The sequence below is a fragment of the Leptodactylus fuscus genome, chromosome 7, assembly GCF_031893055.1.
Source record: "Leptodactylus fuscus isolate aLepFus1 chromosome 7, aLepFus1.hap2, whole genome shotgun sequence".
NCBI classification, from domain to species: domain Eukaryota; kingdom Metazoa; phylum Chordata; class Amphibia; order Anura; family Leptodactylidae; genus Leptodactylus; species Leptodactylus fuscus.
Genome location: NC_134271.1, coordinates 4027433 through 4051584, shown reverse-complemented (window position 1 = coordinate 4051584; position 24152 = coordinate 4027433). Strand labels below are relative to the sequence as shown.

Sequence of the window (24152 nt, the reverse complement as noted above, 5' to 3'; positions counted from 1 at the left end):
GAGGGGCTCAGGACCCTCGCCACTCATATATGTATATGTCTTCAGACCGAGGGGCTCAGGACCCTCGCCACTCATATATGTATATGTCTTCAGACCAAGGGGCTCAGGACCCTCGCCACTCATATATGTATATGTCTTCAGACCGAGGGGCTCAGGACCCTCACCACTCATATATGTATATGTCTTCAGACCGAGGGGCTCAGGACCCTCACCACTCATATATGTATATGTCTTCAGAGCGAGGGACTCAGGACCCTCACCACTCGTATATGTATATGTCTTCATACCGAGGGGCTAAGGACTCTCACCACTCATATATGTATATGTCTTCATACCGAGGGGCTAAGGACTCTCGCCACTCATATATGTATATGTCTTCAGACCGAGGAGCTCAGGACCCTCGCCACTCATATATGTATATGTCTTCAGACCGAGGAGCTCAGGACCCTCGCCACTCATATATGTATATGTCTTCAGACCGAGGAGCTCAGGACCCTCGCCACTCATATATGTATATGTCTTCAGACCGAGGGGCTCAGGACCCTCGCCACTCATATATGTATATGTCTTCAGACCGAGGAGCTCAGGACCCTCACCACTCATATATGTATATGTCTTCAGACCAAGGGGCTCAGGACCCTCGCCACTCATATATGTATATGTCTACAGACTGAGGGGCTCAGGACCCTCACCACTCATATATGTATATGTCTTCAGACCAAGGGGCTCAGGACCCTCGCCACTCATATATGTATATGTCTACAGACTGAGGGGCTCAGGACCCTCGCCACTCATACATTTATCACCTATCTTCTTTCTAAGTGACAAAATGTCTGTACATAGTTATCTACATAGACAGGTCACTGCCTCCTGCAAATTCAGCACACTCTTCTACCCAGTGGCGTAACTAAAGTTTTGTGGGCCTCGATGCAATCTTTTGTCCGGGGCCCCTACCTTATCCCTACAGTAAACTCTTGATAGTGGGGCTAAAGAGTTTAATCCACTTTAGTGCAGTTGGGGTAATCTCTGGGTCTCCTTGGCTTATGGACTGCAATCGCAATGCTGATGCCAATGCTTATGGGCCCCAATGCGACTGCACCTTCTGCACCCCCTCCTTGGCATGGACCATTCCCATGATTTTATTCTTGTCATTGGATTCACACTCTTAAGACTCTAACACAGTAACACAGTACGTAATCCTTTACCAAAACCCCAAAATGATGCAGATAATGTTGCATGGAGGCGTTCAGTCATCTTCCTGTCTCAGCCCCCTAGCGAGTTTCCAAGACTGGGTTGGGAATTGCTGCTCTAATGTATTGAATAGGCAAGTCATTGTCTCCTGCAAAATCAACACCCTCCTCCTACTTCTGCAAAGTTTAAGAGACTCGACTTCAAGGTGTTCCAGAAATGTTCTATTTCTAAGGATTTTTTCTTACTGGGGCATGAGATAGTACAGACTATGCAACTTCTATCGTCAATTAAAAACTTTTCGGCATCTCATATGAACTTCCTGTATCATTATAAGTGTAAGCTTTGTACCCGCTAAGGTTGTCGAAATAAGATGTTGGTCAGACGTAGATATTTTATGACTACAGTGTTTGAAAGGAATAAAAACCCTTTATTTATAATACTGTAACACATATCATTTTGTTTTATTACTTATGGTCTCCAGACACCTTGGAGCTGTTCTCGGAATATAAATGATTTGTAAGGATTTCTCCTGAGCGGTTGCATCATATAACCATAAGCCTGTGCACTAAATTGTAGCGTGTCACTCCGGTGTAAAGTCTGCAAAGTGTAAAAAGTAACAAAGAAAAAGAAACATGAAATGAATGAACTGTCTCTAGCTAGAGATGAGATGCCGCATGCCTTGGTCTAGGAGACCGGTCCAGATTGGATGCTGATCTTGGTAAGCTTAGATATAGGAGGTCAGTGAATCTTGAATATTGAGTAAGGGGAGTTATAGGTTATTGGGGTCTCAAGATATTGTAGAACTGAGAGGAGGATGCCAAAGTAAGGTAAAGGAGAGAGTAGCTGATGGTGTAAGCTGTGAGAAGAAACAAATAGTCCCCACTTGGGACCACTATTCTATTGGGAAGACTAACTCTAGTTCTGGTAGTAGACTTAGTCCATCAATTACGTGGACAACCCTACAGTGGAAGGGACGGCATGTCACCGTAGTCTATTAAGTGGCTTCTGCTAATAAAAGCATCTGTTTTCTGGAGATTAGAGAAATTGAGCCAACTTTGCAAGACAATATCCTAAAGGGGTTACCCAGTCGTTCCAATTTTTAGAAAACCTCTAGAAATGTTGTAATTTCAAGAAGTAACGCCCCCAGCCGCTCCTGTTCCAAACTTTCTCTCCAGTCTCTGTACCTCCTGCCCCAGAGACAATGTCCTGACATGGACCAGTGGTGACCTATCTGTGTTGGGACAAGAAGTGCAGAAAATGGGGAGGGACTGGAAAATTTCAGAATGGGAGTGGTGGGAGAGCACTAAGGGGAATTATTTTATTGTTTTATAACATTCTAAGACTATGTTCACACGCAGACATTTTCGTCAGGTGGAAAAAAAAACTGCCTGAAGTGAATGAAGCAGATTTTTTAAGAATTTTTTCTCAAACTCTTGTGGTTGCAACTCCAGGTCCTGCGACCAGAACCTGCACCTTCCTCTCCCATTGATACCACTAGTTTCCTGTACTATTAGGGGTATTTAGTCATGCCCCCATTGCACAAGTAACTGTAAAAATGTTAGCGGAGACAGGAGGTGGTGCAGCCTGGGGGCTCTTTTTGATGTAACCAGGTGTTGGAACCAGTTCAAAATCTTTACATCCAACATGTAAAACCCCCAGAGGAAGGAAGACAAACATATTCTCCGGACAGACCCTTCAAATGGCTGGATTTCAGTGCCATAGTCTATTGGTAGGACATTCCAAGATGCTCAGCATTATGTCTTATAGGATTCTGATACGTAAACCGAGTACCAGCTACTTACTGGTCATGTATCTCTCTCCCTTTTGTAAACTATGTAACTGAAATGATAGAAGATGAAATCTTTTCTGTGTCACCACCTAAATGTTAATGCCGTTCCTAGAAGTCCCCTCTTGATGACAATGACACAACACATACCAATCTATTGTACACAAATCTCACATGTTCATCATGAATGTCTTTACTAGATTCAATACGACGGCGAATCCGGTCAACCCACATTTTCAGTTCCATTTTTTTATGAAGCCACTTTGTATCTTTGGGTTATGAAGAGAAATAAAGTCTCATTTGCAACAATGTAATTGTCGTTTGAGTTTCCGAGGCTTAATGTTCTCTTACAAAGCCTTGCTTGTATACTTGTACATGGCGAGACATCAGATTGGCTCTACGCTAAGTCTACTCTACAGATTTCTGTTTGTTAGCTCATTAATGGCCAAAACAAACATCAGCTCCGGTAACACCAAGAAAGCCTCATCACTATTGTCTTAGGAATGACTTCTGGAAACCCCGCACATGAAAATCTTTTATGAAAAGCCAATTAAAGGAGTTGATAAAAGCTCTGTAAGTGACGATCAGCTCCAACGCTTGTATCTGTTATTATACCCCCCGGAGCAATCGATATCACAGGCGCTAATGTCTCAAGGACAAGATGTGATCATTTGGTATTTTTAGTGCTAATGGTTTGCAAAACATTATAATATGATAGGCTCATTGAGCAATGGCCACATCTATCAGTCACACCATACCAAGCCTACTTATTAGAATTTATAGGGATTGTCCAATGCCAAAAAATCATGTCCTGTACCATGCAAAGAGAACTTGCACGGTCGCAAATAGATTTGTTCTCTTGATATAGATCATATTGAGTCCAATGTTGGTATTAAAGATGATTGCTCCAGACTTACAGAGGACCAGTTCATGCTGCAAACCTTAAAGTGGTTGCCCAAGAGCTGAAGCAAACTCAGGGTGCAGCCAACTTATGTGGGTTCCCAATTCCTTACCAGTGACTGATGAGGCCAGCTATCGGTCTACATGGTCATGTGAGGCTCTCTACTTTTAGTGTATGGATCACAGCACAAGAGGGAAAAGGGACCAAGGCTTGGAAATAAGTACCAGGGATATAGATAAGTATGGGTTTTTGGTTTTCTTTTACACCCATTGTTCCCATTCCTGCGTTTTCTCCAAATCATGGACAACCCCTCCGATGAAGCCTCATACACATGCATTGTATTTAATGCTGAAACAAATACTCGATACAAGAAGAACAATGTTGGGTTTATTAGTTTCTGTGCCAAAGCTTATGTGACAATCTTCTGCCAGAATGAGCCTTTCTCGTTCTCAGTTTTGAACATTTGCTTCCATACAATTCCTTATATGTGACTATACTCCACTATTAGGCACGTGGCCCTAGTTTTCTCTGAGAAAAATGTGGCTGGCCAATCGCCAAGATCCTTAACCAATTAGTATGCCAAGTTGGACACAGAAGGGCTCGTCTGATGCTTTTATTAAGTAGTGTTATCTTTAAGTGGCCTTTAAAGCGAGTGTATGAGACTGCGGGGTGTCAAGAATTCGCTAAGCTTTTAAGCCCAAGGATAGAAGTCTTGGTTGTTATTCAACGTCTTGTGCAATGACTGGCCGAGGGATGCAAACCTGCTGCAGATCCTGCTGATGCCATACATGACATCATTTACTGTCAGTTCTATGTTTCATGATAGATATTCATAAGTATGGGGTGCTCAATCGCTACAAACAACTCCGAAGCGTACGAGGAAAAGGGGGGCAAATAGCTAAGATCAAACTGATAGCCCATAATAAGGTTCCCTGGAATATTCTTTCCCCTCCACCCTTGTGTTAAAGGGGTTCTCCAGCCATATCATTGTTTTATACTACCTTGAAAGCTAAATAATACTAGAAGGAGTAATATTCACCTTACCGACCCCCGACGCTTCCATTACTATGCTCCCCGATACACCATCAGTCTCTGGGACATGATTTCCAGTAATGGTGTCCCAACACAGACATATGACTGCTGGACTTCCACTTGTTGTACTGGAGATCTGTCAATACCATTGAGGTCACATCTGTGGCCAGTGGTTAGTTGCATGTATAATGATCACGTAGCAGCAGCGTTCTATGATATGTGGTTACGGTCCGGTATTACACATGCATATATCCATGTCTGGCTGCAATCTATAGAGACTAAGACTTGTGTACAACTGGAACTCAGAGGAAACGGAGTTTCGGGGATCAGTAAGGTGAGTATGACTTCTCTTAGTGTGGGACATGGTGGGAAAGCCTCAATTGTACACTCATTGTTAGAGCATGGTGGGTTTTTTTCCCATAAAAGATTCCTGTTAGCTATTTGTAAAGAGGATAAGACCAACTTGGCTTGGGCTTCCTCTTTACAATGGTCTAATATGGGATTTTGTACGCTGCCTCTGTGTAACCTTCCAGACAGCTGATATTGTTCAACATGACTTTAGGGCACATATAGTGCCAACTCTACCATAAGAATAAGAATAGTAACCCAATGGTGATCTCTGTGTGTGTATGCACTAAGGTTGAGTGATCGGGATCGGTTAAATATCGGTTAAATATCAGATCCCAATCAAATTTCACGATCGGGATCAGCTGGAAAATGACCAGAAATCAGATTTTGAAATCACAAGATTGGCTAAATCCTAAAAGTGACCTTTCCCATAGAGAAGCATTGACTAGGGTTGAGTGATCGGGATCAGGAAAGATCGGACTCCGATGGCGATCGAGCAAATATCATAATCGGGATCGGCTGGAAAATGATCGGAAATTGGATCGGCTAAACCCTCGTATGCATCTAACCCTAGAGGTTGGGAACCCCACTTATTCCTGAGAATGGGAGACCAATGTCCCCAGGTTATATGGAACAATGACTACACGTGAGCACAGCTGCTCCTTACCATCTTTATGGGACTGAAGACATAGCCTATTTCCACCTTTGGCCATCTTAGTCAGTCCTATAGACTTTGAATGGCAGTAAGCATGTGTGTCTGTCCCTTAAAAGGAGGGCACCAAAGCCTGAATTGATGGGGGTCCAAGTGTTGGCATACCAGTGACCAGTCACTTATCTCCAGGATAGATTGTTCTGGTGGAACTAAAGCTTACTAAGAACCAGAGCGTTACATGTATTCTGAAAATAACCCTTTAATGCCGCGAAAAGATAAAATTCTGCAGGAAAAAAAACTCCCTTTCTACGCCCTTATGGAGACATTCCATGACTGATGATATTTCTCTTTACAATACGAAGAGCCTTGAAGATGATTAAATGCTGAACTACTTGGTGCCTCCTTGAGCAATTCTCGAAGAATGGGCTCCGCACCTTAAACCTCCGCTCTAAAGACGGCTGTAAGTGGGTTAGATATGCAGCAGGAAAAAAAATAACATGATTTACTTTACTCCGAGTTTTATTGTTTCCATTAATCCGTTCAGCAATCGCGGTCCAGAAAGTAATGTGTCGCCGGAATAATATTTCTTCCACAAAGTATAAGCCGGGCTTCTTGCTGAATCAGGTGTAAGGAGCCAGCCAGGTTATGCTATTTACTTTACAAGTGCTTGCATATATTTTGTCTCTGATTTTTACTCTATTCTGCAATGTAGTTGCCAAGGCATATATAAATAAGAAATCTCTTCCACTTCATCTGCATGTTTATAGGCTTTGCTTAGGAAATTGTAACGTTGCGGCGCCGATCCCTGTCATTATGGGGGAGTTCTGACTCTTCCTCCCCTTATGTGACTCACATTTCCTATCCGATGCAACGTTTAAGGAGAGACAGCGGTGAATTTATTTATTTATTTTTTACCCTTTTACATAAAATATATGTTTTTCCAATTTGCAGTCTGTTACCAGTAGCTTGGAAAACCTAGTAATAAACCTGGTAATACCGGACCGCAACCACATATCATAGAACGCTGCTGCTACGTGATCATTATTCATTGCAAACCAGTCCAAAAGAAGCACATTTACAAGATGGGATACATAATACAACACAGGAGGATCTATGTCGGGGGATGTGATGGCTAAGATGTGCAATACCAGTTGGGACGTGGCAGATTCTGCATAAGATGTCTTATACTTCCATTGTAGCATCCATGATCAAAAAGGACAAAGCAGATACACAAATCCATACGGCTAAAGTTGTTAAAATTTACAATTTCAACTGCAATGAATCACAATGAACCTTCACTGAAGCCAATGCAGCGTCCATATTACGTCCGATATTCAACATATTCCATATTTGTGTCCGCTTGTTGCCAGTCTATGAATGGTTTTTCATTGAAGGAACATTTTTAGAAATATAACTCATTCCTCACCTGGTGTGATTGAACACTTGGATGAAAATGTATATGGCTGTGCCTACACTATACATCTATCCATTCAACAAGTAGCCTACTTCTATCTATTCAATATGGTCACCACCTTCACCAACTCCAGTTCTTTGCCAATAGCGTGCTCCGTTCCATTGATTCTGACGCAATTGGATTTTTTTCTCTAGCTCCCGCCATTCCTGAACAATCGGCGCTGGTAGTTTTGGTGCATGGTTAAGTCACTTGTTTTTTTTGGCCAGGGTTCTGCTCAGTAAGTCTCCCTCAGTGTGTCACCATCCCATGTGGAATAAGTTGCCTTATATACCGAGCTATGAAAATTCCTCTATAGTGTCCCTTGATGCAACACGTCATGATTTTTGATGTTCATATGGAATCCACACTCAGGTCCATGTGGATGAAGTTATAAACTTAGTGGAATCCCGGAATTCTAAACAATAAGTTACATTTATTAAGAAATTGAATGTCACCAAAAAGCAATGAGTTCACTTAATAGATGCGCGGCGCCTGATCCGGCACTTCAGATCTACCCAGGATACCTGAGATTTATAGTGTGAGACTCATGTCTTGAAATGTATTAGCGAAATGTCAATGTCAGTCAATGTCAATTCTTCAAGTCAATTAAATGTACATGTTCCCCAGTAATGAAACCATTTTCCATATAAGTGACTTTCTCTTCTATAGTAGATGACTATTAACCATTTATCTTCCTACAGAACAGACCATTTTGTTATCATTGTATTTCTTATGTAACAGAAGATTATCAAGTCTGAAACATTTGTATTAGAGATGGGAAGATCTTGGGAGATTTGTTTCATGAATATTTGTTTTGGCCTTATCTGCAAGTGATATCATAATTAATAAACTGGGGGGTCTGTTCACACCCCTTACTATAATAAGTGAGGTCCAGGGGAGGTACTGAAACATAATAATCATTTATACTCACCTTCCCTCACCTCTCCTGGTCACTTGGGGTTCTCATTGGTTATTTTTCCGCCTCTTTCATCTTCCTGGGGAATGTCATGAGTCCTGGGGGACCACTGGGGTTTATGATTTGTTATCAGCAGTCATAATGAGTGTGTTAACCTTTTGTAGAACTTTAATACAATTGTCATTATTTCATGCCTTACCCATCCTCAAAGGTAAAGCTCCTGAGTCCTCTGGAGCTTGTGACACCATTCAGGCAACCAGGAGACTTGAAGATGACTGAAGAGGAAATCAATGGAAGCCAGGAGAGGCGAGGGGAGATGAGTCAGGAGAGATGAGGGGAGATGAGTCAGGAGAGGTTAGGGGAGATGAGTCAGGAGAGGCGAGGGGAGATGAGTCAGGAGAGGCGAGGGGAGATGAGTCAGGAGAGATAAGTGAGGAGAGGTGAGGGGAGAAGAGTCAGGAGAGGCGAGGGGAGAAGAGTGAGGAGAGGTGAGGGGAGATGAGTGAGGAGAGGTGAGGGGAGAAAAGTCAGGAGAGGCGAGGGGAGATGAGTGAGGAGAGGTGAGGGGAGAAGAGTGAGGAGAGGTGAGGGGAGATGAGTGAGGAGAGGTGAGGGGAGAAAAGTCAGGAGAGGCGAGGGGAGATGAGTGAGGGGAGGTGAGGGGAGAAGAGTCAGGAGAGGTGAGAGGAGATGAGTCAGGAGAGGTGAGGGGAGATGAGTCAGGAGAGGTTAGGGGAGATGAGTCAGGAAAGGCGAGGGGAGAAGAGTCAGGAGAGATGAGGGGAGATGAGTGAGGAGAGATAAGTGAGGAGAGGTGAGGGGAGAAGAGTCAGGAGAGGCGAGGGGAGATGAGTCAGGAGAGGTGAGGAGAGATGAGTGAGGAGAGGTGAGGGGAGAAGAGTGAGGAGAGGTGAGGGGAGATGAGTGAGGAGAGGTGAGGGGAGAAAAGTCAGGAGAGGCGAGGGGAGATGAGTGAGGGGAGGTGAGGGGAGAAGAGTCAGGAGAGGTGAGAGGAGATGAGTCAGGAGAGGTGAGGGGAGATGAGTGAGGGGAGGTGAGGGGAGAAGAGTCAGGAGAGGTGAGAGGAGATGAGTCAGGAGAGGCGAGGGGAGATGAGTGAGGAGAGGTGAGGAGAGATGAGTGAGGAGAGGTGAGGGGAGATGAGTCAGGAGAGATGCCAGAACGTAACAGCGATAGTGGCAAATCCCAAAGATTTGGGATGAACTAAAAGTTTTGGAAAATTCAGGTCAAATCTCATCTCAAACATATCTAACTGTATTCAGTGAAGTTAGACTTCATTGGGTGGACAGGAGAAGAAGAATATCTAGCTGTGTCCTCTCTTACATTTATTCTTAACTGTATTGCAAAAACACATGAATTTTGTGATACTCTGTCACATGATATCTGAATGATATCTGACTACCTGTAGCTACTTATTTGTTTGGGGATGAATTGCAGCCTGTAAAGGGTGTTGTTCAAACTTCACCATATTTGATTGAATTAGCCAGACAGAAGCTAATGTAAAAGAATAGACATCCATAGATTGCCTTCCTGGGGCCTTGTGGCAAGTATGGAGAATACTATGACTGGTGCTAATGAAGGAACTGTGTCTTAAACCTCTTGAGGAGTACAGTATCTATATTACAGTATTATAAGGGTACAATGGCGGTCACAGTTATAGGTTACTGTGTCTATCATTGTTCGGAGAATGTTCTAGTTGTCTCTATATGGATTTGTTGTATCTATCACTTATAAGAGGGCACAATCACTAAAGTATCTCAGCTATGATAGAATGTGGTTGGCGGTATGGAGGTATGTATAGGGACACAATATAGACATGTATGTTCACCTGTAACATCACAAGTGCTCGTCCTTGGGAATATGTAAGGAATGACTTGTAAGGCCAGATCAGCTTTCTTGTTCTCGGCATTTGTCACATTATGGAATGACATGTGAATTCCTTCTTTTGTGGCAATATTATCCTTCTCAGCCTTTCAGATCTTCGCTTTTTGATTCCTTTCATCTTACTAGTTATCTAGTCTAAATGTAAGATGATAAATGTATTGTTATAAAGCAGATGCAGCGAATGAAAAATGCTATAAAAATGAGACAATACAGGAGACGGCGATTTTTCATGGGAGCGCAGCGTAATACTCCGAGTGTCTTATCACAGTAAATCAAAACATTAAAGAACAATGACATTACTTCTGCAAGAGAAGAACTAAGACTCGGGAAGTTTTCTAACATGTGAATTGACAATATTTTTATTTGGATATTTCTCAATGAACTTCAAGGTCTTGACCAGGATGAGAAACAAAATCCTCTGCCAAAAGCAAACCCAAAAACATCGCCGGGCCATTGGCCTGATTTTTACTATTATTTATTGCTATTATTATTATTGCTATGTCCTACTTACAATCTTTGTAACAATGTAACAAAATGCAGAATATCTTTGAAGCCAATGGCTACACTATCAGTGTCAGGCTTGCGTTGCGAGGTAACCTGGCACAGCTGCGACTCATTTATACAGATTAGCACACCATATTAATACTTGATGAACTGTAATATCTGCGCCATTTTAATTATTTAGGAATAAATAGGCACAGGTGCACATTTCAGGGTTATCTCGGAGGTGCATATTTACCACCACCAGATATCAAATGGAAAAAGATTGAAAAATAGTCATAAAATTGGAAGAAATGTGGGGAAATTCGGAACGCTTCGTGATAAGGGACTTGAAATTTTAGCAGCCGACTCCTTATAACAATTACATGTACATGGTAAGTCGGGTTAATATGTTGGGTAGCAGATTATAGGTACAAGTAGTCTTAGTAATCAGAATCGCACAGCTAGTAGGAGAGATGAAAGAATGTATCAGAGATATAGGTTAGAATTCGGGTGTATAAGGGGAACATTCCTACTCCACCCCCAGATCATGAATATGTGTATACAGAGCCGTCAATCAGCGCCTTAAGGTATAAATAGGGAAAGTAAAGCGGAGCGCTGACCTCATATATACATTGGACTCATAAACTATGGATAGAACATGAGCACTGGACTCATATATACACCTGGCACCTAAGGCCACAATGAGCAAATATTTAAGTAATACAGAAAATGATCAACCTGCTGAGCTCCTCCTGTCTATAGCACACATCCTGCAGATTGAGCTGCATTCAATAGGATGGGCTCCAGCTAAAAGGATATTCTCATCTATGGCTGAGACAAGAATCTCTGTGTCCCCGGCCACTTGTTTCAGACACAGGTGAATGTGTGCATGGTCTGTTCTATGTTGTACCATAGTAGTAAATAGGAGTTATGACTGTAGCTTTACCCAGCGAGCTTTGCTGTTTCAGTAACTCCTATTTACCTCTATGTTATTACAGAAGAGGCCTAATACAAAAGCTTCAGGCTGTTTCTGTAAATCCCAGCTTCATGGACACGACTTACAGAATGACATTCCCATCTCAATCACTACTGGATGTCTTTTACTTTATCTGTTACTTTGTCTTTTACTCTTTGTTACTTTGTCTGTTACTTTGTCTGTTACTTTGTTACGTTGTCTTTTACTTTGTCTGTTATGTTGTCTGTTACTTTGTCTGTTACTTTGTCTTTCACTCTGTTACTTTGTCTTTTACTTTATCTGTTACTCTGTCTGTTACTTTATATGTTACATTGTCTTTTGCTTTATCTGTTACTTTGTCTTTTACTTTATCTGTTACTTTGTCTGTTACTTTGTTACGTTGTCTTTTACTTTGTCTGTTACGTTGTCTGTTACTTTGTCTTTCACTCTGTTACTTTGTCTGTTACTTTGTCTTTTACTTTGTCTGTTACTTTGTCTTTTACTTTGTCTGTTACTTTGTCTGTTACTTTGTCTTTTACTTTGTCTGTTACTTTGTCTGTTACTTTGTCTGTTACTTTGTCTTTTACTTTGTCTGTTACTTTGTCTGTTACTTTATCTGTTACTTTGTCTTTTACTTTGTCTGTTACGTTGTCTGTTACTTTGTCTTTCACTCTGTTACTTTGTCTGTTACTTTGTCTTTTACTTTGTCTGTTACTTTGTCTGTTACTTTGTCTGTTACTTTGTCTTTTACTTTGTCTGTTACTTTGTCTTTTACTTTGTCTGTTACTTTGTCTGTTACTTTGTCTTTTACTTTGTCTGTTACTTTGTCTGTTACTTTGTCTGTTACTTTGTCTTTTACTTTGTCTGTTACTTTGTCTGTTACTTTGTCTGTTACTTTGTCTGTTACTTTGTCTTTTATTTTGTTACTCTGCCTGTTAATTTATCTGTTACTTTGTCTGTTACTTTGTCTGTGGGTTGTGTCTTGAATTAGACCCCATTCCCATGAACACTTGGCCTGGAATACTGCACAGATTATAAATAACTTAATATTACTGTACTGTGTGACCTCTTGTGTCTGCTCCATCAGAACATTACTATGCGATGTCTTCACCCTTTATTCCAATATTTCATTAAATCAAGTCAGAACAATATTGTGAGGCGCGAGCAAAAATCTTGCAAGATTGCAATTCGCAAAAGAATCAATGGGCGGCCACACATAGCCTCATAGAGTCATTCTGGGATACAATGTTACCAAACAGTATTGTCTTGAAAAGGTAACGGAAGCAAATATCTGTGCAAGGTAAAGGAGAAGACATCAGTGCTCGTGAAGGGATCCGACACAGCAGATACGCTCAGATCACTGATACAGTATCACTTATTGTATAGAATGTAATTGAACGTCGGAATAAAAACTTAAATACCAGTTTCCTATAGAATAATCTAAACTCCCATATAATATGTATAAAGGAATAAAAATAGCTGTCGCTCAGCAAAGGAGACGGGAAATCCAATCACAATATTGCCATGTCCTTGTCTGCGCCTTGTCACTCAACTCCCATCCAAGTACAAAGAGTAAAACACTGCAAGTGACGAAGTTCCAAGATAATTCATCAAAATTCCTTGAAGACACAAAAGCGCCGGGATCCAATGATATATATCACACAAAGAGATATCATCACCATCTGAAAGGAATCAATAGCTATCAACTGGAAATCTTAAGAAAAGGGAATATGGCTCATTGTGAAGAATAGCGCTTCGCTTTTTCCCGCGTAATTGATCCTGGCCGCAATTATCGATGGCGTGAGGACGGCTTTAGTGACAGTCAGGCCTCTCCGCTCGCAGAGCAGCAGCTTTCTAACACTTCTGACTTTTGAAGCCTTTCAGTCCACAGCGGTCGCCTGCGCGCCAGGATCTATTAGAGACACGCACTATAATAGCGGCCGCCGCACCAGATTAAACTTTAATCCCTTATCTGTAAATGTCACACTGAGCCGATGGCGTTTGTTACCGGGCCGCCATTTTAGGAGCTTTGAAGATCATTAGAATAATATTTTAGGATATTTACAGGTCAATAGGCAAGAAAATCATAAAAGTAGAAAAATCTTCAAATGTCTTTGGGGTTAAATTTCTATTCATGGGAGCTGAGGAAACGTAAAGGGGCGATGCAGAGTATACAATGGCGTACAGTCTATAGAGAGTATCTTATAGAGCAGGAGGAGCCGAGCAGAGAGATATGCAGATTTATGGATCTCAGTCTCAGCTCTTTCAGAGTATAGGAGTCCAGTGGGCGGTCCTAATAGAGGATTGTTACATATCTCTATGTGCAGTGGGCGGTCCTAATAGAGGATTGTTACATATCTCTATGTGCAGTGGGCGGTCCTAATCAGTGATTGTCACATATCTCTATGTGCAGTGGGCGGTCCTAATTAGTGATTGTTACATATCTCTATGTGCAGTGGGCGGTCCTAATCAGTGATTGTCACATATCTCTACGTGCAGTGGGCGGTACTAATAGAGGATTGTTACATATCTCTATGTGCAGTGGGCGGTCCTAATCAGTGATTGTCACATATCTCTATGTGCAGTGGGCGGTCCTAATCAGTGATTGTCACATATCTCTATGTGCAGTGGGCGGTCCTAATCAGTGATTGTTACATATCTCTATGTGCAGTGGGCGGTCCTAATCAGTGATTGTCACATATCTCTACGTGCAGTGGGCGGTACTAATAGAGGATTGTTACATATCTCTATGTGCAGTGGGCGGTCCTAATCAGTGATTGTCACATATCTCTATGTGCAGTGGGCGGTCCTAATCAGTGATTGTTACATATCTCTATGTGCAGTGGGCGGTCCTAATCAGTGATTGTCACATATCTCTACGTGCAGTGGGCGGTACTAATAGAGGATTGTTACATATCTCTATGTGCAGTGGGCGGTCCTAATCAGTGATTGTCACATATCTCTATGTGCAGTGGGCGGTCCTAATCAGTGATTGTCACATATCTCTATGTGCAGTAGGCGGTCCTAATCAGTGATTGTTACATATCTCTATGTGCAGTGGGCGGTCCTAATCAGTGATTGTCACATATCTCTATGTGCAGTAGGCGGTCCTAATCAGTGATTGTTACATATCTCTATGTGCAGTAGGCGGTCCTAATCAGTGATTGTCACATATCTCTATGTGCAGTGGGCGGTCCTAATCAGTGATTGTTACATATCTCTATGTGCGGTGGGCGGTCCTAATCAGTGATTGTTACATATCTCTATGTGCAGTGGGCGGTCCTAATCAGCGATTGTTACATATCTCTTTGTGCAGTGGGCGGTCCTAATCAGTGATTGTTACATATCTCTATGTGCAGTGGGCGGTCCTAATCAGTGATTGTCACATATCTCTATGTGCAGTGGGCGGTCCTAATCAGTGATTGTCACATATCTCTATGTGCGGTGGGCGGTCCTAATAGAGGATTGTCACATATCTCTATATGCAGTGGGCGGTCCTAATCAGTGATTGTTACATATCTCTATGTGCAGTGGGCGGTCCTAATCAGTGATTGTCACATATCTCTATGTGCAGTGGGCGGTCCTAATCAGTGATTGTCACATATCTCTATGTGCAGTGGGCGGTCCTAATCAGTGATTGTCACATATCTCTATGTGCAGTGGGCGGTCCTAATCAGTGATTGTTACATATCTCTATGTGCAGTGGGCGGTCCTAATCAGCGATTGTTACATATCTCTTTGTGCAGTGGGCGGTCCTAATCAGTGATTGTCACATATCTCTATGTGCAGTAGGCGGTCCTAATCAGTGATTGTTACATATCTCTATGTGCAGTGGGCGGTCCTAATCAGTGATTGTCACATATCTCTATGTGCAGTAGGCGGTCCTAATCAGTGATTGTCACATATCTCTATATGCAGTGGGCGGTCCTAATCAGTGGTTGTCACATATCTGTATGTGCAGTGGGCGTTCCTAATCAGTGATTATTACATATCTGTATGTGCGGTGGGCGGTCCTAATCAGCAATCGTTACATATCTCTATGTGCACATTTGCTTTCCAGTCACAATACACAAATTCTACAGAGTTCTATTCTACAAATTGTTGTATTACTAGACTTCTATTCAAATGAATGGTCAGTCAATGAATAAACATTTCCCATTCAATAAACATTTCTATTAAGTGAATGTCTATTTTTATTTTTCCATCATAGTTTGTGGGATACCCCTTTAAGGATTGTGAAATGTTGTTTCTAAATACCGTTGTCATTGCTGATGACATGAAAAGATCGATGCGGGTCAAACATCCGAACCCTTGTAGTGACATAAATATGGAATGGATAACACATATCCACATGGGATCTCCAGAGTAATAGCAATGCTCCGCCATAGCGCTGAGCTCTGGGTACTAGAGGACGTCTCAGGTAGGAGATTCCCTTCTCTAACGTCCACATGTCATAGTAACATGGTAGGTTGGTAGGACGTTCTCGGCCCCTCTATTGGAGCCGGACCGAGGGGCTACCACTGAAACTGGGACATCCCTGAAGACTTCACAGTTATAATATAATAGGAATTTTTTTAATACATTTTTCTAGCATATTTGGAGAACACCTGTCACTCCTTTATAAGATACTCAGTCTTTGAAGATTATCATATCACGCTCATCTCAATGAGAAATGAGTAACAAAAAAATTGGATTCCTACGTTACGCCGAGCCGACCACGTGTGTATAGAACCTAGAAAACAGACTTCCAAGGAAACAACAGCTGTTTCTATGTTTCACTTATTTATGGAATGATACATTTTGGATTGCTGAAGGATTCGCTGCTGAGACCCCAATGATCAAAATACTGATCCATGACTCCGATCCTGTGAACCAGTCCATCCACCATGATACATTGTATATGGCCATGGCTGAGACATTGTATATATTGTAACACATGGATTGTAACAACTTGCTGTTAGAAGGTTTTTTTGCTGCGCGGAGGCAAAAACCTCATTAACCCTGACGTAATGTTGTTGTACAATTGAATTAGAGAAAGTACAAGAGGTGCGAATGTTGTATTACCATTGTCCTATACCGAGGATCACATAATACCAGATCTAAATATGCTCTTACCTGGCAGGATCAGAATGGAGAGTCAATAACTTTCTAGGAATAAATTAGATACAAAGTAGAAAAAATGTATAAAACAAACTTTATATAAAACCATATACTGAGAACTGAAATGAGCGTCCTGGATGGATGATGGAGTTGTAAGAACGTTCCCCTATCCCCTAGTGGTGAATCTAACAATACATTTTATCCAAACCAATAGAAATTCAATGGTTTTAATTAATTTATAATACATATTTATTTTAAAAATTTCCTTAATAAATCTTGTATTTCTACTTTTCATTACTGTACGGTATTAACGACCAAAGTAACACGGAAATCAATCCATTGTATCGCCTGGAGTCTGCAGAGTAATCTATTATTAATCATTCACAGACATGTTGAATGTATATGGACTTCATTAGGATGTGTGATCTAAAATAATGAGAGAAATTAGAGTTATTCATATCCAATGGAGATTTGGGCAATAGACGGTATGAAGAGTTGGGTGAAAGTGTTGTTTGCAGGAGCCTTATATTCGGTTGACGTTTCAGAACTGGATTATGTGATGGTGGGAGAGACTAAGATTGGGCGCTTGGGTTTGGGTTCAATCCTTGGGGGGATAAGTCACCAAGCCAAGCTGACATGTTTATGGATTGTGTCATGAGAGAGCAACAACTATCTGAAGCATATGGCCGGCCGAGGCCAACTAAGGGTGGCCGCCGCAATACAGACAATATAATACTGCTGTCTGAAGACGGCCTCAGTGGCTTATTATTAGATGGTCTTCTTGGCCATTTCTCCCCAAATTTATAGCAAAGTAAGACATTGCAATGTTACAGACATGTCTACACATAACCCTTCTCCCATTCGGTTAAGGAGCTCAATTTCTAGTGGAATGAAGTCAACCCAATGTCGTGATAGGATTAAGAAGTCTTGAAGGACTACAAATCATCTTATTCTTCTGCCACTGGATGGACAAGCATAAATACATATAGGATAGACGGCATACGAGTGGTTTATAACAAGGCAGGTTTATTGAGAATTTTCTAACAATTTCAGGTTCTATATATTGCTCTTGCACCATCCACCAAATGGACTCAAGAGATTTGGAGGATACAGATAAATACATTGAGTAGAGTTGAGCGAACTAGTCTAGAAGGAACCAGATTCAATCTGAATTTTCCAAAAGTTTCTGGCTCGATAAAACCCTATTTTTTTTTTGTTTGTCACCTATTAATCACTACTCTGAGGTCTCTTTATAACTAACAATATAATAAGTGGAGACCTAAGGAAGTGTAGAAACATTATACGTACTGATACTCACCTTCTCTTTCTTGGGCTCCCTTGCCGTCCTCTCCAGACTATAACAGTTGCATTTCTGGTTCGGTCCGAAACTAAGTTAGCAGACGAATGTTGCAACTGTTTACAAAGCAAATCTCGTGAGGTTCCCCCATCTCTACTGATCCTAATATCAGGTTGTACTTAGGAAAGCTGCTTATCTTGTGATACACATATCTGGACATAGAAGGTATTCCTGTATCTTCTGGGCCAGGAGTGTGAGCTGGAATAGGATCACTAGTAATACAGTTCTGATGGTTTTGACTTTATGTATTACGGTCACACATTGATAGAGTTTCTGACTTATTGATATCAAAATCAGGCCTGGATGGTAAAAGGGGGAAACTTCTACTTCTTCTACTCTTTGTACAACCCACTCTCGGTTTTGGCTTCAAAAACTGCAACAGAAACTGGATACAATGTCCTAATTCAAGTTCTTTTGAGAATTTGTTTGTTGCTCTAAGAACCTCGTTGTTTGGAATCCCAGATATGAGTTATAATCTTTATGGAATCCTTGAATAACTTGTAACTTGCCTGCGGTGATGTAACAGGTAAAATGAAAGATCAGATTGTACCTTGTACTATTGTATGTTCTTATAACAGATACATTAATAAAGATTACATGCTATTTCATTTCAGTTGTTCTTTTTCTCTATAGATATTTCCATGTAGTACCTACACACATCGGATTCTAAGACAGAAACACTTTGTAGCCACTTCCCCTTTGGCTTATAAAAACGAGCCATTCTTCTGTACTAATTCATATAAGCTACTGGAAAATGGGTTGTAGGAACCTGACAACCATTAAATCCAAGTAAGCAGAGACACCACAATGAAGGGACTATTAGTAGAGCACAAAAGACTAACAATGGTGGAGGAAGAGAAGAGTCATTGTAAACACACCTACAGGTGGGAGACAAGGTGACCCAAGACCAATCTCTACAGTCAATTACAGAAGTGAGAAACCACCAAGCACAAAGAGTTTCTTTAACAAGTGAACTATTGTGCAGATGACGGCTCTGTTCACTCGGAGGTCCACTTTACGCTGTTCAGGGAAGGGTCGGCGTGTGAAACTGGATGAGCATGCAATACCTTGCCAGATGTTGTTTCTGCCAAAATGAGCAAGTTTTCAACACAGATTTCTAAAAAATTTTGAACGATACTTTGTAGCTACATCGATTTATTAGTGTTTTTGTTTAATTGCATCCTTTTTCTCCGTATTTTCTGTCTGGATACAATAAAGCACTTTCTGCCTCTCCATTCAAAATGGAAGCGTCTTAATGGATGTCGTTCTCTCAATTCCAGAGAGATTGTTACAGAAAGTTGGTGCCTTCATCGACGCTCTATGAAAATCCATTACGATTTGTCTCCACACTCGTAGAATCCTCCACACTAAGAGCCCTGGGTAGAAGACGGCTGCTTGATGAGCCTCTTATTGTCACTCCTATTCATTTGTTCATCACACTACATTTAGTTTTGACACTACTTAAGGAAGTGGTAGAGTGTTGTAAAATCCAAGGTAGAAAACATTTTAAGCGTTGGTCGTCATGGAAACGCTACGGTAAGATCATCAACCTTTAAAATAATAGTGTGATATACAAGCAAACAAGTCACGGGATAGAAAATCACATTAAATTACTGATACAAAGTTTAACTGTTGCCTGGAAATTCTGTAACCAATTTTACAATTCGAGCACCTGCATTCTGAAACATCTCCCGGGGCAAGTTACCTTCTAAGCACTCGTATAGTATTTCTGTGCAATAGAATTATTGTTTATTAACTTATTATGCCGATGACATCTGTTTCCACTTCGCTTTGTTTGTTTCAGAGAACAGTCGTCACTTTCTTAGGCAACGCTGATAAGAAAAATCCATTCAGTCTGGTGGACCTGGCCATCCTTTATGTATAAGGTTATGCATCCAATTGTATGTGCAACGCTGATGGGGGGGGGGGTAGAAATATTCCAGGGGTGAGACAGAAGGTACCAGCTGTGATAGCGTTCCAATACAAGCCAATGCACTTGCACAAACTTCATGCAAATCCAGGGTCCCCTGACAAAATGTGGTGCTGCACTTAACCCAGTTTGGTGGGATCATTCTGTAATTGATACAGCTGCCGAGTCAGCCAGCCAATGATTAGTAAGTATCCTACATAAGCACCGTATATTATACTGCACAATTCCTGCTGAATTTGCCCTCTCCTGGATGTCACCTCTGGCAGGATTGTGCGCCTTGACGAAATTCAGATGGGAAGGGGCAATATCAAACTGCAAATTTGCACCTAGGTGAAGAGATTGCTCGATTGAGTGCATTGTTTCTGTGTGACCACTCCTGGTCTGTTTATGCTTTACACCCAAAATTGCATCATATTTAGTAACAGATCGCTCTGGAAAACTTGGAGCAATAACGACATTTACTTTAAGAACAAGATGTACAAAAAGTATCAAACAGGAAAATCTGCGTATAGTAAACAGAATCCAGCAAAGAACACAAAGTTGCTACCTCGATTACTATTGCAATTACGGCATGCAGAGCAAACATTCAGTCATTTACACATGTGGCCGCTTATTACAATATAACTGCTGGTATAAATACTGTATATAGCTGAGCGGAGCAGAGCAGTAATATGTACTCGACTAAACTGGTCATCCAGCAAATAACTTCATCACAAGATACAATAACAGGAATCTGTTCTCAGGAACCGAGTGAAGATCCGGGAAGATGGATGGAAAATGTTTCCAACTACTTTAAGTAGATTCATGACCTTGTCAAGGCTGAGACATTATAAGGCTTGTAAGGCTGAGACATTGGTAGACAACACCTAAAGTAGAACTGTATATACTGTATCCACAGGCACTGGGGAAGACTTATCAGAAGAGGAATTTGTAAAGTCAGCCTTAATGGAGTCTGTGCCATAAATTGTAGCAAATTGATCGGTTTCTAAATCACTTCCAATTACAGATTGAGATTGCAACAATTTGCTCAACTTTTAAAGATAGCTGTTGGATGGGGCAGCAAGGTGGCTCAGTGGTTAGCACCATAGCCTTGCAGCACTGAAGTCCAGGTCGGCAGAGAGTAAGTCTTGTTTGCAGAACTTTTCTCTCTGCATATTACAAGTGGAATGGGAGACGGAATCCAGAACGGAATCCAGCCTTAATAAATATGGCATGAGCGCCAGAAGTCTAACTCCAATTCTACCAAGGGGTTTCAGCTATTCCTGGAGTGTCCCTTTAAACACAATGACAACAATGTATCACAATCACGCTACATGGAATGCAATAAAAGTTCCATAAGATTAAATTAGGAAGTTGCATTTGTCACATTGTCCAGTAAATCCTGACACCGCCTATATCTCGAGGGGTTATATCTGATACCTACAGTTCACCTTGAAGTAACGGAAGAGCCGTCAGATGCTCAATTAGTACAAGATCTGCTCGTGCACCTGCTACATCGTCTCCACACTTCTCGCCGGCCTGACCCAGGGCAAGCAAGTTCACAAAGTAGGACAGGATTTTGTATGTCATATCTTATACTGTATGACAACGAGAGACAGCGGGTCCGGAGAGACACAAATATATGGGCTTTGCAAGGAGGTGAATTTATCTTGAGAGAATTATTCTTTTTGAGTTCACTGATACACATATAAATCAATGACAGCAAAGAAAACATATACAGAATATATGTATAAATATAGACGCCGAGGACACAGCGAGAGGGACGACGGGACTTGTCTGCTTTCACCTTCATAGTGTTATTTTTTTTTTTGGACCTGAATTCTATTATTTAGCATTTTTATATGCACATAAAGTATTGTGCAAAAGTTTTAGACAAGTTTGGAAAAAGGATGCAAAGTAAGGGGTTGTCAATTAGCGAAACGAAGCCAATTAAAAAAATCTCATCAATATGTGGTAGGACAACCTTATATTGCTTTTTAATTTTTTTGGTACTTGTAGACAGTTTTTGAAGGTTGATCCAAACATCTAGGAGAACTAAGCACAGATCTTCTGTAGTATAGGCTTCCTCCAATCCTTCTGTCTCTTTGTGTAATCCAAGACAGATTTGGTGATGCTGAGATCAGGGCTCTGCGGGGGCCGGATCATCACTTCCTGGACTCCTCCCCCACAGGGCAAAGGTCGTACCAAATATTGATGTAAGGCATAAAGATAAGCTCCAACCAGAGAAGGAAAGTTGAATCCAAAGTCAGAAGATAAGTAAAAGCTAAATTTTTATTCGTAATCCATTAAAACAGGAGGAATTACATGGTAACTGTTAAAACCAGTAGGTTAAGTCTTGCAGCACGACTTATATAGCTTTTTCTTTTTTGTTTACATACCAAATATTGATGGAATTTCTATTTCCATTGTAAATGTATATGTGGACTCAGGGCTAGATCAGGGAGCCTGGCGCTATACTGAGGATCACAGCATTATACTCTATAGGAACCCAACGATCCATCAAATTACGGAGATATTCTGCCCCAGAACTGCATAAACAACCCCATTCTGATGTATGTAACTCATGTGTCACCTGTGAACAAAGCCTTATAGCTTATCATAACCGATGCATGTCACAGATTGCAGAAGTATTCATGATATATGATGTGAAGGATGGAGACAGGCAGCAGAAAATAGGAGAGATCGCTCCCTTCTGACGTCTATTGGACCAAGTTACATCTTAACATATAACCGCGCACTGGAAACATTGAGACATTTATCAAAGAGTGTCAAAGGTTGCAAATAGTAAGAATGATGCAAATAAGCCCATGGAGTAATATATCGCTGCAATATACAAGGCATTAGACACTTTCTCCTATACATGTATAGAAATAACAACAACAACCCTCATCATATAGAGAGTGGAGGTCACAATGAGCGAGAATACGGCTACACGGTGACCTTGGCCATGACCTCCATTGTGTGACTCAAGATCGCCAAATGGGGTTGTATTACGAATCCTAGTGCGCTATGATAGCGAGGATTCACAATGTGACCAATAATGGAGGAGTAGTAGAGCGATCCAGCGATATCCGGTTGCATGATGACAGTCGCACCTTATATTTATCACAAACCTATATATCAATCTATTCGGCCTCTACAGCTCTGTACAAACATAGCAAATTTTAACGTAACACTCGTAGGTGATATCTTATTCCAGAACACAACTAAAGCCATTGAAACAATAGAATTAGAGTTTAGCGCCAACGTTGTGATAACCAGGGCCAAAGCTGCACCGAAATATTTCTACGCAAATGAATAGGTGTGTAACGTTAGATCAGACAGTCCAGTAATGCATCAGATGTATCACGCAGCGTTCTACACTTTGATAAATCTGGCGCAGTCTAAAGCTAGTCTAGATTTGTTCACAGTATTAGTAAATTTGTTGGACAGTCAGAATAGTCAGGGTTAAGCGATTGGGATCGGGAAAGATCAGATCCCGATCGGCGATTGTGCAAATTTCACGACTGGGATCGGCTAGAAAACGATCGAAAATCGATTTTAAAAACGATCCTGAAATCTCAAGATCTGCTCAACCGTAAAAGTGACTTTTCCCATAGAGAAGCATTGTCTAGGGTTGAGCGATCGGGATCGGGATAGATCGGATCCCCATCAGCAATCGAGCTAGAAAATTATCGGAAATCGGATTTTAAAATCAATCCTGAAATCTCAAGATTGGCTCAACCCTATTGGTCACATGACACAGCGAAGGGCCAGAAGGAAGTTGATAACCCACAAATACATTACCGGTCAAAAGATTGCTACAATTTATATTAAGTGTCTTTGTATTGGGTTATTATTTTTGAAAAAAATGTAGTTAAACTTTGTTACATTGTAACATTCCGTCAGCAAATATCTTCTTAGAACCGGCGTCTCATGTTCTCTGGATTCACCGGCCATCTTTAGCCGTTCTTCTATAGTTTTATTTGTATTACTAAACCCACCAAAAACATCTAATCCATATTGACACCGAGAAGTATTAACTTAATGATTTCCAGTCCGGAAGTGAAGGCGCCAATCAATGGCGGCGGCGTACTGTACATCGACTACACCTATCAATACGTCTTAGCATTGCAAAATAAAAGTCAATAATTAGCCCCACAA

At 41.2% G+C, this 24152-nt stretch overlaps 1 protein-coding gene across 1 annotated transcript in view; it reads right to left on the bottom strand.

Annotated features, from left to right (window-relative positions):
- The window catches only part of LUZP2 (leucine zipper protein 2), a 323103-nt gene that overhangs the window by 284062 nt on the left and 14889 nt on the right, over positions 1–24152 (bottom strand). The gene's annotated exons all lie outside the window — the stretch shown is intronic.